This window comes from Galeopterus variegatus, unplaced genomic scaffold, assembly GCF_000696425.1.
Source record: "Galeopterus variegatus unplaced genomic scaffold, G_variegatus-3.0.2 Scaffold2014, whole genome shotgun sequence".
Taxonomy (NCBI): domain Eukaryota; kingdom Metazoa; phylum Chordata; class Mammalia; order Dermoptera; family Cynocephalidae; genus Galeopterus; species Galeopterus variegatus.
The window spans coordinates 19736-27072 of NW_007728125.1; positions in this window are offsets into that span (position 1 = coordinate 19736).

A 7337-nucleotide genomic window follows, 5' to 3' on the forward strand; every position below is an offset into this window, starting at 1 on the left:
TCCTTTTTGTCTTTTTTTTTTTTCGTGACTGGCAACGGATCGCAACCCTCAGTGTCGCGCCCGTACCGGACCGGCACCGGCAATGGGATCGCAACCCTCGGCGTTGCGCCCGCACCTCGCTCAGCCAGTGAGCAGCCGGTCTGTATGTGGGATCCGAACCCTCGGCGGGAGCGCCGCCGTGCTCCCAAGCGGCGCACTGTAGCAGTGCGCCACCGGGCCGGCCCTAACTAAACTTATTTTATAATAAAAAACTTTATGTCATTAAGTATCTTTACAGTTTATAAGGAAAGGTAGGATAAATGTGGATTTTCTTCTTTATTTCTTGGTTTTCAGAATAGTGAGTTCCCTAATAGCCTTCAATTTAAGTGTATTTATGAACTCATGAGTGTTAACATCTTTGATGTATTTTAGGTCATTGAAGACATTATTATTTAACAGATATTATTAATATTTATTATTTTGATGCTCAAATTATTTCTTATTTGGCCAGTAGGAACCACCTCCTCCGCAAGTTGTCTCTTGAGTTTTTTTGACCAGACCCTGGTAGTACTTGATTGCTTACTTCCTTTCTTGAACAGATATTATTAATATTTATTATTTTGATGCTCAAATTATTTCTTATTTGGCCAGTAGGATCCACCTCCTCCGCAAGTTGTCTCTTGAGTTTTTTTGACCAGACCCTGGTAGTACTTGATTGCTTACTTCCTTTCTTGTATGACAAAAATGCTTTAGGCTCATCTTGTAAATATTCTGCTCCAGATGTGGAGTCACCATTTCTCCAAGGAGCCTTGAGTCCTTTTAGTGAAAATGGTATTTAGATACCACAGTCTTTGTACTTGGGGTGCTCATTGCTAATGGATTACTGATTTCCTCTCTGCATGTAACCCTCTCTTAGGGAAATTGAACAGCTACAGATTCTTTTCAGTAGGAATTTACATTCCAAGAACAATCATGTGTCAACAAAGATCTTAATGGAATAAAATACTGTTTTCATTTTATTACTTTCTCATTTAGAAACTTAGAGGTTCCTCAATGCCTACAAGAAAAAGTTAAAACTCTTTAGCATTAGCTTCAGATACCCTCCTTAATGTGGACTCAACTTATATGTATTTTTATCCATATTTTTCCAAGAATTTTCTATGTAAACAGGCTCTGTGATCCAGCCAAATTGGCTTATACACTGGCCTGGGATACCTCTTGTGCTTTCCTACCTCACTGTTTTATGCTCATGCCACTTTTCCTAACTTAAATGTTTTCCTTTGTTTAAATCCTACCCACTTCTTAAAACCCTGCCTCTTTTATTGGATCTGCTAGATCATTCTGTCCACAGGATTATCAGTTTCCCACTAGTATCTCTTTGCTCTTACCGCTTCAGTGTATACTGGTCTTTTTTCCAACTGTCATCACCTGTATTTCTTTGCCTGAGGGCTTCTACTTGTCACCAGAACACACTTTGCCCTCTAGCTCAGGAAATCAACAAAGCCAGATAATTAATATCACTTGTAGCAGCCGTCAGCTAATGAGTGACGTTACATGAATTGATATAGAAGTACGTCAGCGTTTCTTACTCTCTCACTCAGAGGCACATGTTCTGCACTGGCTGTCAGATTTCCCCAGTGGCATTAGGTTCTCTTTTATCTATAGTGAACACTTGATTAATAACAACTCTTTATTGGTTACCTTTCCTTTCCTGTTTCCCTACCATTCCTTCCCTTCTTCACTTCCCTACCTTTGTTCCCTCCTAGATAACCAATTACACATGCATCCTTGTCTCAGGATCTGCTTCTGGAAAAACCTAAGCTAAGACAAGGATTTTTTTTTCCACCTCTCAATTCATAACCTCTGCTATGTAGTACTTAGCTTCCTCTGTATAGCTTGGGAGAATCATTAACTATCATTAAATAAATGAATCCCTATTGCCAGTTATTCTGGAATGCATTATATTATTCTGTTGCCTTTTTGAGAACGATGTAATTGCAAATCAGTTCATGAAATCTGGATTGATTGCCCTTGAGATGAATAATTTGATGTTCAAGTTTTTAAACAACTATCTTTTTCTCCGCCCATAGTATCATTTTACAAAATGGCTTGTCCCTCATTGTTATGAGACCTCTAAGTCCACCTGGACCTCTAGGTGTACTTTAGTTTTAGCTGCTCTGGAAAGTCACTTGCTACTGTAAGAGAGTTTCACATGTAACTACAGATAGAGGAGTTTCTAAGTTACATGCATTATATATATATTCTATATTCTTGAATATACCAACTTTGTTCTGCAGTTAGGACCTTTGGACTAGCTGTTCCCTCCTTTTGAAATACTCTTCCTGTAGGTATTCTAATTACAGGCTCCTTCTTGCCATTCACCTGTAGGCTCAAATGTCACTTTTTCCCCCTGATCACTCAATTTACAATAACTCTCCTACTGATATTTTCTTATTTCTGGCATTCTTATTGATTCTTACTTTTGATATTTCTTGTCTCCCTATTAGAATGTAAACTGCTCATTTATCTCATTTGCTGCTGTTTTCCCAGGACCTGGATTTCTGATTTGGCATCTAAGAATCACTAAGTCAATATTTGTTGATGTTGAACAAATTGTTATTTTCATATTAAGTCAAATATATTTTTGACATTGCTATCATATCTTGGTAATTAGAACTTCTCAAAAACATTAAGCAGGAATACATCTGACTTTCTGTGATTATGTTTTCTTGTATGTTTATGGAATTTAGGCAGGAAAGTAATATCTGGTTGCTCCCCTCGAGGAGCTCCTTTGTCTAATGAAGTAAAATAGATGATAAACAATTACATGTACTATGATAGAATGAAGACAAAGTGGAAAGCACATCATGGGCACCCAGTATAGAGTTACAGGGAAGGATCAGAAAAGTAATAGTAGACCCTGAAGTGCTTACCCATGTTTGGTTCTTCTCTTTCCACATCTTCTGGGAAGAGGATATGGCCCATGCTCCTTGCAGCTAGGCATGGTCTTGTGACTAGTTCTAGCCAATGCTAGTCAGAATGTAGTGATATTGTGGTGACAATGACAGAAGTGTGGTTTCCTGGGCACAAACAGTTAAGAGACAGTGTATAGCCCTCCAGATCTTTATTACCCAGTTATGGTAATCTGGAAGCACACGTTAAGATGACAGAGTGACAAGATGATGGGACTGGCACTCACCTTTGGGAGGAAACTGTGGTGGAGAGCTGCCAGATCTGCAGTGGACTTTGTATGAGCGAGAGATAAACCTTTGTGGTATAAGCCACTGAGATTTCAGGATTTAAGTTGCTCCCTTACCATTGCATAGTCTATTCTGAGGAGTACAGAACACAGTGAGGATGACCTCTGAAATGATAGGACAAAAATCAGTTTGTTAGAGGTTCTTCCTTCTTACCAGAGTAGAACCTTGTCCCTTAAAAAAAAGTAGGAGCAAGCTTTGAGATACAAGTAGGCTAATATTCTAGATGCTAAGGAGGTAGCAGAGTCTACGAAGTGTCAGATATGTCAGAAAAACACACCATAAAATCCTGATATTCAAAGGCCTTGGTAGGCCGAGTGCTGACAGCGCTCTGTCAGCAGCCCCCAACTTGTCTGATTTAAGGCCTGTTGTGCTCACTCTGCTTTTACAAATACATTTCCCTTTACTGAAAATGACAGCCTGTAATAGCAGTTGGCAGAGGTGACCAAAATAAAACACTTTACCCTTTACAGTGTGTACATCTAGAAATGCCTTTAATCTTTAAATGCACTCATTTATGATTTTTATGGGTACCAAGCCACTTTTGTAGAGTTTAATGGTAATTTCATGTCTTATGATTTTCAAAAACAATTTTCAGAGTTTTTCAGTCTTGGAAGTATATGGAAATGATGGTATTTTTCACACAAACATCAATTTAGTTTATGCATTTTATAAAGAATTCTCAAATAGCAGTTTATTCTTATTTACGAATCATTTCTCCTCTTTTGCTGTATGAGTTGTTTTTTGAAGCAACGTCCACGATGTGAGGAGGAGTCTGTCTGATCAGAGGCGGAATTAGCATTGCTTGAAAGAGCAGCATTCTTTCTGTGTACTCAAGTTAATTGATGCAGTAATTTAATCATTGAGCCGTTGTTCACATTTCATGTTTAAGTCACTTAAAGTTGATTTTTTTTTCTTTTTTAGAACATCTAGGTTGATGAGCATTTAAATTGATTTGTAGCATTTAAAAATGTCCTCAAAACTGATTGCAGCATGACATTCTTCAGATTCTGTATTCAGTTTTAGTTTAGTTATTTTGAAGCTTTCAGATGAAAGACAAAATCTAAATTTAATATTCTGCAACAGGTTTTTCCATCACCATGCCAAAGCCCAGAGGAGCACAATGTATTTTTTGAGTTCTAGTCTTCTTTTTTTTCCTTAGGATATTTTTGACCCCAGATATGCTTTCCTTTAAATTTGACTGAGCTGTGATCATGGCTCTGACCTCTAGCCTTGAAAGAAGACAAGTTATCCCTCTCAGGAGCTATGCCTCAGGCACTTTGCAAGTCAGCTGGCAGGGATTATTTCCCAGGCTGTGAAGCGATGACCTTCTGTGAGAGTGAATGTCTGCAGTGCGCGTAAATTCCTGCAGCCATGATTGAGAGCCTTAGGTTTGTTACCTGCTCTATGAATCAGAGTCCATTCTTTCTCCGTGGAGGACGGGTAATTTAGTGCTATATTTAAAGCCACATGTTATGTGCTCACATGTTGGTTAATTTACTGTTGAAGGTGAATTGTTTTTGAGCCCGGCATAGAGGTAATTCAGAAGTAAATCTGGAAATTTGGAATAAAAAACTGGGATGACTTTATTGTAATTAGAGGGCACCTTACCTGTTATTTCTTCTTCTTTTTTTTTTTTTTTAAAAGATGACCGGTAAGGGGATCTTAACCCTTGACTTGGTGTTGTCAGCACCACGCTCAGCCAGTGAGCGGCCATCCCTATGTGGGATCCGAACCCGGGGCCTTGGTGTTATTAGCACTGCACTCTACCGAGTGAGCCACGGGCCGGCCCCTTACCTGTTATTTCTAAGCAGAGTGTCCCAACAGTGCTCTCTCAGCTGTCCCAACTTGTCTGATTTCAGTATCATAGAGAGGATTTCTATTACCTCTTAAGCTATCATTACAACAATAATATAATGCTGATTGCTACGATATTTTCAGAATATATTAACAAGAGGAATAAAATTTAGAATGATTAATAAACACTATTTTAATCTGTGGAATGGTGTTTTATTTTTATTCTATGAACAGAATTGTCAATCTGAAATTTCTAGAGTTTTAAAAAATTGTAAGAATATTCCATCTCTTTTTTTGAGGAATATAGTCATTCCAAAAAGCGTTTATATATTTTTAAGATAACAAACTGATTCTCAGCATCATGGGATGATTTTTGATGTTGCTTTATATATTTTAAGTTCTTTTGTAAAATCCTTGAGAATCCACTTATTGCCACTATACTATTTAGGTAGTTCCAATATAAATCTAACTGACAGAATTGTGGGAAAGCCAGAGTAATTTAAGAGAGGAGGTATGTCACTGAAGGCCATGTGAAGTACTTGAAAAGCCAGGATAAGGAACTATTATTACCCATTACAAAATGCCACTAGGGATATCTCATATAATATACCATTTTGTCCTAGATAAAAACGGTATCCATTAGGGTGAAAACTTTTCCAATTTAAATCACACAGAGCTTTTCTGCAAACATGACTGTCAATGTGATACTTCTTGTGTAGGTCCAAGCACTTTGGTCTGAAATAAAATTTGAGCAGTAATTAATTCATTCATTCACTCAAAAATGGTTAAGGAATTCTTTTTTTTTTTTTTTTCCTTTTTGTCTTTTTTACTGACCGGCAATGGGATCGCAACCCTCGGTGTCGTGCCTGCACTGCGCTCAGCCAGTGAGTGGGAACCAGTCTCCACATGGGATCTGGACCCTCGGCGGGAGCGCCGCTGCGCTCCCAAGTGGCGCACTCTCCAGTGCGCCACCGGGCCGGCCCTGGTTAAGGAATTCTTAAAATGTCATTGATGGATAGCACTTGAAGGTACAACTAAATCATATGATATTATCAAATCTTTTTCTTTTTCATAGTTTAAGCTTAATGGAGATTAGTTGTTCAAAATGTATCCAATTTTGTTAAATCCAACTATTTAAACTCCAGTGGAGAAAGCATAACTTACCTACGTTATATCTCACAATTCTCCTTTACTTGGTTTCTGGTTTTCTTAGCAAAGGAAATCTGTGATACATTTGGATGAAGATTTATTTAAAAGTCCCTGGCCTATGGAATCTGGTAAAACAGAGAGAGAACACAGAAACAATACTATCTTTGTTCCATCACCAGTATGATGAAATGGGATAATCGGGTACTGGTCTTAGCATTATATTAGGCAGTGCCTGTCAACCTAAACCTTTGCCTTCCCTCTCCCTCCCTCCTTCTCCCTGTCTTCTACAATCAAGATTTTAATTTTGCTTACATGAAAAAACTAGAATGATGTAGCTTGGACAGTGATTACATTTTTTTAAAAAAAAATTGATTCTAGTCGTGAAATCAGAATATAATTTAATCACTGGGTTTTAATGATCTCAAATAAGATGAAAATGCATTCTAATTTCATTTGTAAGTCTGCTTTTGGAACGATGTGTATATTATCTTTATGGAATTGTATAGGACCAAAATGTAATGAATGCTGTAAGTCATCCCGATTTACAATGTATATCTTTTTTCCTTCCAAAAAGCCTCTGCCTCCTCCGTGGCATTCCTATTGTGCCACAGTCGTCATTTAAGGTCTTCTCACCAGGATTACTATGGTGACCTTATAACTGCTTTATTTGTCTCAGGTCTCATCCTCTAATTTACTTCCCAGAATACAACCATAGTGATCTTTTAAAATCAGATTGTTCTTCATTTGTTTAAAATCCTTTATTTCTATGTATCACCTTCAAGACAACATAGAATATGAGGTCTTTTCTGTTTCTTCAGTTGCAATACCATTAATGAAACATTTTTGAGGATATACACCTAACATGTTTATTTAATTATTTATAAGTTACACACATGTACAAGGTTTAAAATACTAAAATATTAGGTGCATTATATACTATATACAGAAATCGAATTTTTTTTTTTTTTTTGTCTTTTGTCTTTTTCTGTGTCCGGCAACGGATCACAATCCTCAGTGTTGCCCCCGTACCAGACCGGGGACCGGCAACGGGATTGCAACCCTCGGTGTTGCTCCCGTGCCTCGCTCAGCCGGTGAGCGGGAACCGGTCTGTATGTGGGATCCGAACCCTCAGGCAGGAGCGCCGCCGCGCTTCCC